This window comes from Protopterus annectens, chromosome 4.part0 (genome assembly GCF_019279795.1).
Source record: "Protopterus annectens isolate FY-2018-M chromosome 4.part0, PAN1.0, whole genome shotgun sequence".
In the NCBI taxonomy this organism is placed as follows: Eukaryota; Metazoa; Chordata; order Ceratodontiformes; family Protopteridae; genus Protopterus; species Protopterus annectens.
Window position 1 is genome coordinate 153048652 of NC_056733.1, and position 12287 is coordinate 153060938.

Below are 12287 nucleotides of genomic sequence, written 5' to 3' on the forward strand. Positions count from 1 at the left end.
GTCTAGTGATTTTGCATATGGAATCTTGTTCTCAACTTTCAGATTTGTCAGCCTGATGTATGCTGTGTTGTATGTTAAGTAGTGTAAAATGTTAGAGCAATCAAGGTTGTATATGAATGAAAATTCCAGTCGGGCATTGATTAATCTTTTTGTCTAATTTTCAGTTGGTGTAACATGCTTTGCTATTCTTCCTGGCATTAAATAACCTAAGATTCATACATTCAGAAAATAAAGACATATATGTAGCATTTTAACTTTACAGACCAGATTCAATAGCACTTAATATACATAGTTTCTTTATATGTGAATCATTCTGTCCATTACATGAGAAACTCTCAAATCTCAGGACTGGTTTATATCTTGCATTGTTTTAACCAGTATTCAGCTATATCTTAGTGGTTTTGCTTGAGAAACAGGGGTGTAGCCACCTACATTTAATGTAATAAGCTGTGTCTTAGAGAGGAAAAATCATGCCTACAACAGTTTAACCATGGAGTGTTAGTACACTTTACAAAACTTGCTTAAGTAATAGAATAATTCATCCATGAGCAAATAATTTTATGGCTGCAAAGTGACAGCTGAAAAAGATGTGTACATGTTTTTAGCCATATGAATAGAAGATTCATAGTTTTTTTACTATAAGATGGGCTGATGGGGCAACAAAGTTTGTTTTCAAGAAGAGAATGGAAGTTTCTGACTGTGAACCTCCCAGGAAGAATGCTCATTATCAAAGGCATACTCCTAATACTTCAAAACGTTTGTTACCAACATGATGCAGTTGCTGCCATCATGGCTGCCTCAGCAGCACACTGACTTCCTACATTTTTATATTGCTGTGTTTCCTGCTCAGGCCATAGCAATAAATCCTCTATGTTTGTGATGCTATGTCCAAGATCAGCAGCCTTAAAGCTACTGTAGTCCTTTAAATCACAGTGCTATCAAAACTGCTTGGGAATCTTGCAGCAGAAATCATTGTACGAGACAGGTGCAGTGACAGTAATGTCCAGCAGACCAGGGATGAGGGCTGACAGTGGACAGACTAGGTACACATGACGCTCATTTTGCCCTTTTCATTATGCATCAGGGTCATATATCAGTGTACTGCCTCACTACTCAGCGTCAGCAGTTCTACATCAAAGACATCAGCAATACTCTTCTCAGAAATACGGATTACCTCAAGACAGAGAAATGCCCCCCAAAAACTGTTTGTGGTGATCACTGATACTGTAGCTACAATAATTCATCACAGGGCAGGTGTTTGCATGTTTAGTCACTGTTAAAAGAGACAGAAAGTAGTGGTGGAACCAAAGGTACTTGAATGGTGATAAACATGATTATTATAATCACATCATCATCATCATCCCTCTTTGTTCTTATTTTCTGTACAGGATCAGGGTGTCGTGTCAACTGTCACCATCTCTCTTTGAATAACTTCCACTCTCTTACCTTCTTCAACACTCATGCCTGACTGCCACAGGACTTCTCTCACACAATCCATCCATCTCTTTGTTGGATGACCTTTTCCCTCTTGCTTTCTTCCTGTCTGTCTCAATCTTCACCACGTTGTTTTTTTCTTTTCTGCACATGTTCTTGAACCACCATAATCTGTTCTGTTTCACCTTCTCTGTAATTTGAACTACTTTGGCTTCTGTTTTTGTTATTTCTTCATCTGTCCCACCGTGTGCATCCTGTCATCCATTTTAGACACTTCATGTCCATCGCCTCTATCTTTCTTTACTGCTTTGCCTTCATTCTCTAGGTTTCTGTACAGTACAAGTAGCACTGGTTGGACCACTGCTTTGTACACCTTACTTTTCAGTTTCTTTAGCATTCTTCTGTCACACACTACCCCTGACACTCTTTGCCAGTTGGCTACAGCTGCTGCTCTTATCCTAGTTTTGATTTCCTCGTTAAGACTTCCTTTCTCTTTCACCATCCTTCCTAGATACTTGAAGTTGTTAACATGTTCCACTGCATTCCCTTCTATTTCAGTTCTCAGTTTTTTTCTGATATCCCCCATTTGCTGCAATTACAATTGTCTTATCTGTGCTTAGTTTCATCCCATGTGCCTTGAGTTTTGTATTCCATTCCTCTATACTTTGCTGAAGTTCTTGCTCAGATTCTGCCTATAATGCCACATTGTCTGCATATATTAGCGTTGTTGATCTGTCCTCTCCTTCCTGTTTGCTAATGTAGTTCATCACCAGAATGAATAGCAGTGGGCTCAGATCTGAACCCTGGTGCACACCCACTTCAACTGGGAATCCCTTTGTGAGGCCGAACACTGTTTGTACTTGAGTCATTGAGCTCTTGTACATGGCATGCACTGATTCTGCCAAAGGTTTTGGGACATATCACCAAGGGACTGCCCGAATCTGCTTTATTGGGATTTTGTTATATGTTTTTACCAAGTCTAGGAATGCCCAGCTGGACTCCTTCCTCATCTCTAGCTTTTTCCTCAGATATCTGTCTCACTGCAAACACTGGGTCAGTTGTGCTGCAACCAGATCTAAATCTGAACTGCTCATCTCCCATCTTAATTTCTATTATGCTGAGTATTCATTTATCAGTCACCCTGTCAAGAACTTTTATGCAGTGTGACAGGAGTTTGATGCCTCTGTACTGCCCGCATTTGTGGATGTCCCCTTTCTTTTTTTGTACACAGGCACTAGTATGCTTATTCTCCAGTCATCTGGGATACACCTTTCTGTCCATACTGCTATGAGCTCTCTCAGAGATATTTCTCCCCATCTCAGTCAATACTTCAGTAACATCTGCTGTGACCTCATCTGAGCCTGCTGCTTTCCCTTACTTCTTTTTCCTTAGTACTGTTATTACTTCTTTTAGGGTGGGCTGCTCCTCATCTTTCATCTCAGGCTTTCTCTGGGGCAGTACAGCTTCTGTGAGGTTTTCTTCATTCAAAAGCTGCTTGAAGTACATCCTCCATCTGCCTTTGATGTCCTATGGATTGTTGAGTAGGTTGTTGCTGACATCCCTTATGAAGGGTGTCTGACTATCTTCTTTATCTTTTTGTCTTTGCCTTGCAACCTGATAAGAGTTTCTTTGTGCCATTTACTGAATCACTTTCCAGAAGCTGGTAGAGTGGCTTTGATGCCTTGTTCTTTGCTATAGCAGCTATTTTCTTAGCCTCTTTTGTTAGCCAGCCAGTATTCCTTGTTAGCCTGGACCATTCTTTCTAGATCATACTTTTTCCTACACTCCTTTCTTTTGATGACTTCCTGGACTTCTACATTCCACCACCAGCTTTCCTTATGTGCCTTATTTCCATACCTAGATTGGCCACATATGTGTTCTGTAGTCCTCGCACATAGTAATTTGAGGCACTGCCATTCTTCTTCAGCTCCACCTATTTCCTCCTTTTCTTAGGTGCCAGAGTTCTAAGTAATCCCTTCAACTCTTGCACTTTCTCTTCAGTCAAATTCCAGGTCTTCAGCCTAGACTCTGTTGACCTTATAACAATTTCTGACCACTGCTTGCAGCCGATTGTAGTAAAGGGGTTTATGTCATGGGGCAACTGTTTCAGTGGGGATGACTTTAAAATCAGTGATTCTAACACAGTGCCCTTTCCTTACTATGAGGAAGTCCACCTGAATTGCATTTTGTCCACTTCTGTATGTGATCTTGTGACTCTCTGTCTTGCTGAACTATGTATTAGTAACCATCAAGTCATTTGCCAGACAGAAGTCTAGAATGGGGTCTCCCCATCTTTACTCCTGTTGCTCCAACCATATGGACCAAGGCATTCTTCATATCCTGTTCTGTCTGTCCTGATATGTGCATTCAGGTCACCCATTATGAACACCAATTCATGCTGTCCTTATTTATCTAGTTAGTCATGCAATTGTTGTCTGAATGCTCTCTTTTCTTCAGTATCACAACCCTGCTGTGGTGCATAGCCTGATATTACGAATACTGCCCTATCCTTTCACTAGAGTCTGATTGCCATGAGTCAGTCACTAATTCTGATGAGATCCCTCGCTGCCCTAAAGCCTCTCTCTCACCACAATTCCACCACCATTCCTAGCCTGTCCTCCTCTTAAGTAGTAGACTCTGGATCCCAATCTAAGTGGCTTTGCTGTACTGACCCTCCTAGATACAGAGGAATACATAATCTTGGTATACATTGATTTTTATATATCATTTGATAAGCAAGAACATTTTTTCTTGTTTTCAAATCCAACTGATCCAAAACTTTTTAGGGCCAATCAAACACCCCAGAGCTGTAAGAGCAGGAAGAGGAAAATTGATTCGTAACTTGAACTTTATCCCTAGAGATCAAGGCAGTTTTCAATATTAGTTTTATTTTTCTGAGATATGATTACTATACCCTGACAGAAAATAATTTATTAATTTCTTATTTTCATTGTTTTTACTATTTTCATTATGTTTGCCTTAACAAAAAGTGTTCCATAAGTGAAATTAATTGAAATCATAGCAGAACAGCAAAAAAACAAAAACAAAATACTGGGCCGGATTCACAAAACCTCCATGTAAGACTTAATATGTCTTACTCGGAGGCTGCAGTTGAACGGTATGATGACAGCATGCCATGCATATTCATGAGGGCATGCTGAATCATACCCTAGGCTAACACGGTCCGTGTAGGAAAGTAGGGGGCGTGTCCGAATGCCGAGTACTGCAAAGGGACACGCCCCCAGAAGAGTCAGAGGCCTGAAAGTAAACACCCACGAGTGAGTCCTTAGAAATGTCAAGAAACACAACACCACACATCCCCACAGACTATAAACCTACTGAAAATGTGTAAAACGTAAAAATAGCAGTTTCATTTTTTTTTTATAATTTCAAAAATGTTTGCCCGCATTTGCACTCGTTTGCGCGGGTATGCCCTTTGCTCAGCCACAGTCAGCAGACATTGAAAAGTATATAAGATCTACATATGCAAATTAAGCCAAGTAGCAATAGCGTAGCGGTAGAGACGTTGGCCAAAGAGGAGTTAGTCACGGTTCAAGCCCCCACAACATCATTCACCATTTTTATTTAAATAAGTATGAAACAATCCCCTGACATATATATATATATATATATATATATATATATATATATACATAACTATAATTTAAGTAAAATGTAATGAAATGGGCCATGTATTTGTGAAGAAATCCAACAGAATAATTAATAAAAAAAGGATTATAATTGCCCATAGCTGAGCAGTGCTTTAACAAGCTGCATATGAGTGCCCGTAGGTGAGCAGCACTAAGCTGCATATGAGTGCCCGGAGATGAGCAGCGCTTTAACAAGCTGCATATGAGTGCCCGGAGGTGAGCAGCACTTTAACAAGCTTAATATGAGTGCCCATAGCTCAGCTGCTCTTCACCCAGCGTAATATGAGTGCTCATAGCTAAATAACATGTTACCCAGTGTAAGCCATTTGCGCAGAGCTGCGCAGTGCGCCAACCAGCTTACCGGCGGACAACATTGGGCAAGCTGTATCAAAGCCGCCTTTACACAGACACACCTCCTAGCCTTTCTAGACAGTAGTAAAATAAAAAAAGCAATGCCAAGGGTTGAACCCGGGATACTGTGCACCATAGTCAAAGTACTGAACCACTAAGCCATGACAGTTGTACTGAGAAACACAGTATTAGCATATATATAGGAATGAATGAAAATAGAACCATGACAAAGCAGGTTTGCTTTAAGCTGATAAATATCCAAAATGGCCAATCAGAGATAAGTGCAGGAAAACCGGCATATATAAGCCCCATAGGTGGGAATACACACCATAACTGATTGTGGTACCCATTTGCAGTCAGGATGGCAGGTGCAGGAGAGGAAAATCGCTTTAGAGCACAAATGTGGGGTGTTGAGGAGTCAAAATATATGGTTTGGCTCCTAGTCCATGATCATCAAGCACAACTCATGCAGGGCCAGGTTCAATGGGGTGCGTATAAGTCAGAGGCGTGGAACCGGTTGGCACATGATCTCACTAGTGCCACAGACATTCCGAGGACTGGTGAACAGGTCTGTCACCACCATGCAGACCTGAAGCGACGTAAGGAGGACCAACTGAACCATTGGATCCAGGAGGCCCACCAAATGCCCAATGCCCCACTACTGAGTAAGTATCCATGTAATTACGTATGTAAGAAATGCTATCCTAGCCTATAGTATGGAGAGGTATGTTCCAATATTCCTTCATTTATATTACAGCTGCAGGTGTTCGTTCCGCAAATCGGCGAGCCTATGCTGATAGGCTGCTGAGGTTGCGCCACCAGGCAGGTTAGTAAATATTTAGCTGGTATTGTTATAGAATATAAGTGAGACAGATTGTAAAAGAGTTCAGTGTTGTAACCCAGTAATAAAGGTGAAATAAGCCTAGAATAAAGATTCTGCTAGTATTGTAAGATTAGATAAGTGATGCAGCCTGGAAAAGAGTGTATTGCAATCCAGTAATAACGATTAAACAAGTCTCAAATAGAGTTTCCACCTGTATTGTAATATCAGATAACTGCTTCAGCCTGAAAATGAGTGGTAATCAATCAACAAAGGATAGACAAGTGTCGAATTCGTAAATTCTACCATATGAAATAAGTGAGTCAGCTGGAAAGGATTGTTGTAACCCAGTAATAAATGTTAATAAAGCCTAGAATTAAGTACCATTCTGAAATGTAAATATAAAATAAGTGAGAGAGTGTGAGAAAGACAGTTTGAAGCTACCAAGAAAGCTGTAATAAGTCTGGAATAAAGGTATACTGCAGTCACTACATAATGAAATGAATGAGACAGCCACAACCAAAGAGTGTAATGTCTTAAATAAAGTACAGAACCTGGACTGTGTCCGTCCTACAATTTGGATACGTTGCTGTACCCTTGCATTATGGAGATAGTATGGTTGTATGAAATGCTGAACATCCACAGTTGTCTAGACCCATATAAATCAAATGTAGCAGGATGCTGTACCTGAACACAGCCAGATATGAACATATATGAATAAAAATGGAATGTATATTAATGTAGCAGTAACATCCCCATCACCAACATTCCTAAGGTTACATACAGGAAACTGTACTAATACATGTATGGGATATATATCTGCATCTACTAGAAATGTACAGTATATGTATAGGTAGTGTAAGTTGTTAATGTAATATTTCTCCACCCTACCCTATTTTCACAAATTATGCCATTCCACACCAAACTGGGTATGTGTATTCACAATTAATTCCCATGGACATTTGTCCTGTTGGTTCATACATATCTGCATGTACATTGATGCATGTGCCCTGTTCATATATCCAAACCTGATGGCCTGTTGCCACCAATCAACCCTGCATGCTGTTGGAATGTGCACTGTTGTTCTAAATATGCATGTGTTATGCTTTCTGCTCAATGTTCGGAATTCATGGGTGTTTGGTTAATGGGAATACTGATGCATGCTGTTACAACTAATTTTGAATGGTGTTGTTTGTTACTAACCCAAAATGCCATAAAATACTGCTATACATAGGACAACAGGGAAGGCGGGTTCAGCGGACCCACCTCTCCCACCTCAGCTAGCGAGTGCACCTGGCACAATTGCCCAGGCCGGGACATCCTCCTCTGGTGGCCCTGTGCCACCTTTGGGTGGAAGCGCTGCAGGGGATGGGGCTCGTCCCCCCTCTGCAAGCGTGGCCGGAGCAGAGCCTCCAGTCACCCTCCATAGGGTCCGGTCTATGGTGCGTAGTGAGATCAGGCGTTCTGTGACTGATCCCCTACGCTAGCTCGAGGCGAGAGTGACGCAACTCACGGGTGTGCCTGCCCATCCAATCCAGCCCCCAGCACAGCCCCGGCCTGGGCTGTGAAGGCACAGTGGTAACTGTCCATGGGTGGGGATCTCAGTTCCACTGTTGCCATCTGTGGGCTCATGGGCTCGCGATATCCAAACATCTGTCCCCGTCAATTGTGTTTACCCCCCACGTGTCATACTCTGCCCCTGTATGCGTCTTGTTTGTCTTGTCTGTTAACCTCCCCAACCTACCTCCCCAAATATACCTACTTCCTGTACCTCACATTCCACTCTCAACTGAAAAAAAATAAAAAAAGGGCACTCTGTTCCCACAAAAAAATTACGCCCCATACATAGCTGCCCAATTCACACACATGTCTGCTGGACATGTAAACTGATAATTCTAATTGACAGTACAACATATTTTGTTTTCCTCACCCCTCTCTCAGGGGGGGAAGGTTTCAAATTTCACACCAAATTTCAAACATATGCATAGCTGTTGCTGATAAAGAAATGGGCAGCTATGGACCTTCCCTACACCCATCCTGCAAATCCCGAGATGGTTTCCCTACTGTCTTTCCCTCTTTGTGCCCCCTTTTTCACCACTTTCCTATTTCCCCATTTTCTTTTCTTTAAAAGAAATTAGCGCGGGTGTTAGCGGGAGTAAGCAGTTTTAAGCAGTATTCAGCGGGTGTGCGCTTAGCTAAGCATAGATAAGCGTAGCTAAGCATCACGCAAACTCACGCAAACCCACTTACAACTGCTTAAAAGTGCCTTAGTCACTCTGTATGACAAGGCCTGTAGTCTGCTCATCAGCAAAATAAAACACCCCTGTCAGTCTCGAACGCCGGACCTTGGAAACACTAGTCTGCATGAATTACCACTGAGCCACAGCAGATATACAAGAACTTGGTGCTGAAAGAAATATATCATGAAATACAAGGAGTGAATGTAAAGGGAAAATAGGAAGGCCATTACACAAAGCTTATTCTGTGTATCTTTACTGGCAATTCTTGTGGAATTGCATTACATTAGTGTGAGAAGAGAAACAGCCATGCTAGTAGGTAATAATGTTACAGTAGCACCTTACAAACCCCATACAGTATCAGAGCAGATAAACACTGCCATATTTGAATAGGTAAGAGGCCAGACCTCCCAACTGTGACTGATTTACAGGGATGTCCCTGATTTGCAAACAACTGTTACCTGTGCCCCACTGACTCCCAGTGAAATGTACTAACAGTAGGCAGAAAGGTGGGGAAGCCCACATAATGGTAACTGTCAATAAGTTAAAGTAGACACTACTTGCATGTCAGAAATGGTGTAGTAATACATATGCTCAGAATACCCCACAGTCACAACTGCAGAATATCTGAAATATATCACGGGTGTATCCCACTGATATGTACCTTTCCCTGAGGCTGGTCAAATATATACCTGAGAGTATTTGAGGCCTGCAAGTGTCAGAAACACACAGGCATATCAGCCTGTCTGCTGTTACATACTCTGCGAATAGCTGTAGAATTACTTCCACAAGCATGCCCTTATGTAGGAGTACAACACAGAAATATCAAAGGATGTAGCCATCTAACATACTAATGACAGTATAGCAGTTCACAAGCACTGCATGTGCCTGATATTCATAATTGTTAGCACAATATACTTAGTTGTCCTCACCCCTCTCTCAGGGGTGGAAGGTTTCAAATGTCACAGCAAATGTCAAACATATGTACAGCTATTGCAGTTAAAGAAATGTGCAGCTATGGACCTTCCCTACACCCAGCCTGCACATCCCTAGCTGGTGTCCCCACTGACTTCCTGCTTCCTGCTTACAACTGTTTAAAAGTGCCTTATTCACTCTGTATGACAAGGCCCTAGTACTGCTCAGCAGCAAAATGAAATACCCCTGTAAGTGTCAAACCCCAGATCTTGGGCTCACCAGACTGCATGAAGTGCCACCAAGCCACAGCAAACATATAAGAACTTAGTGCTGATAGGAATATATCATGCATTACAAGGAGTGAATGTAAACAGAAAATAGGAAAGCCATAGCAACACATTCCAGTAAAGACAAATATCAGGCATTCAAGGAGTGAATGTAAAGGGAAAATACAAAAGCCATAGCAACACATTGCAAGAACTACTGTTGTATGCCAGTTAATCCTCAAATCCCACAGGTAAGTACATACTCCCATGTAAACAGTGTTAGCATTAGCAGGTGTGAGTTAACATACACACAGAGAAGAGTGAACTGGAAGAAGCAACAGTCAGGTCTCAGTACAACATGCATTTCAGTGGCTACAACACAGCGTTAGATATGAGAGATATACCAACCTTCTGACTCACACAACAGTGTCCACAGCAAACCAGCATGGTCCCCACCTTGCAAAACTGAAAGGCCTATGCTTACCTAACCAATCATTTTATAGCAGTGTCCTGAAATCACAGTGAGAACTGCAATTACCACACAGCAGGCTGCATGCAGTTACTAAATGCTGGCCACCAACTGGTGCAGAGGCCATCACATGCACATGTGCAGATACCTACAAAAGCAGCCTGTACTGCCAGTCCACACATGCAATAATATCATTACAGCAACTGGAGAGAGAGAGTTAGAGACAGAGACCAAAAAAAATAAAAAGCAAGCCAGCCAGCAAGCAAGCAAGCCAGCAAGCCAGCAGAAAAAAGCTGTCAGAGACAAAGGTAATGTAAACTACATAATCTAATAATCTACATACTGTGAACCCTCCATATGTGTTAGCAGTCTGTATCTATATGTATATGCAGATGTCCACAGGGCAAGGGACATACTGCAACTGTTAGTGAAGGCTGGACATACATATGTAGTTGAAGGTTGCTATGTGCACATATCAATGTAGGTTGTAGTGTGTGGCATTGAAAACAGCATGCAGTGCAGGTATATGTCATGTGGTGGTGAACTTCTGTGGGACTGAGCCAGTGAGGCCTGCTACAGCTATATGGCCTGAGGACAGCATAATGCATTATGCACAACACTGTGCAATATCATTACAGAATGGTATGTCTCACAACTGTTTCAGAAGTGATATTCCCACCATGAAAGGTGGGCAGTCTATGTGCCTACATGTGCATGTATATGTACAGCAATGGATGTTTAGAAGTGTGTGTGTGTGTGTGTGTGTGTGTGTGTGTGTGTGTGTGTGTGTGTGTGTGTGTGTGTGTGTGTGTATATATATATATATATATATATATATATATATATATATATATATACATAATATATATATATATATATATATATTCTATATATATCTACCTATATATATATATATATATATCTATATATCTACATATACATATATATATATCTATGTATTTACATATTCATATATATATATATATATGTACATAGAGAGGTATGTACAGATAGAGATATATAGATAGATAGAATATGTATATACATATAGATATAATAGATACATACATATATAGATATATATGTAGATACATACATATATACAGATAGATATGAATGTCTATAGATATGTATATATATATATATATATATATATATATATATATATATATATATATATATGTATACATATATATATATATATATATATATATATATATATATATATATATGTATATATATATATATATATATATATATATATATATATATATATATATATATATATATATATATATATATATATATATATATATATATATATATATATATATGTATATATGTATATATATATATATATATATATATATATATATATATATATATATATATATATATATATATAGATATATATAGATATAGATAGATAGATATATAGATATATATAAAGAGAGAGTGAGAGAGGGGGACATGGGGGCAGATGTACTGCAACAGGTGCCTGGTGACCAAGGCATGGACTGAACACCAGTGTTGATACTGCAGTACCATACCCCATTCCAAAACATGTTACCCACTAGCTACCACATAGGTGGTTACCCGCCTACCACTGGAGGTGTCAGAAGGGAACATGGGACACAGGTGTACAATAGCCTCCCCTTTGATATCTACAGTGGCACACTAGTCTTGTAATCCCTGTACATGGTACGTGTCATCACAAAAGGTGTGTCAGCTAGGGAAATGTAAGTCAGTGTACCCCTCTACACCTCACAATGTCCTATGCAGTATGTACCTCCCATGAGAACTACAGCAAGTGGAAAGGCCACAGACATACTTAACAAAGACTGATAATGCCCTCAAACATATTCCCTATGCAGACTGACTCTCAAAACCACAGCTAGAGTGCCTTGCATACTTCCTACACAGAGGTTACCACTGCTGGACATACACAGTTATGTCACACCTATACCAGTTGGCCAACCACCATGGCAACACTTCACAATCCGTCCAGCCTACATGACCTAGGGCCCTAATCCTTGTCACCGCACTAAACAGCACGTGCTGGAGGTACAGGTTTCTATACACAAATATGCCATACCCTGGAGTAAACCACCCAGCATTAACAAACAAGGCTCCTTATTAGTAGAT

General features: G+C 40.5%; 1 protein-coding gene across 1 annotated transcript in view; it reads right to left on the reverse strand.

Annotated features, from left to right (window-relative positions):
• Positions 1-12287, reverse strand: part of DNAH9 (dynein axonemal heavy chain 9) — a 3419770-nt gene that overhangs the window by 950872 nt on the left and 2456611 nt on the right. The gene's annotated exons all lie outside the window — the stretch shown is intronic.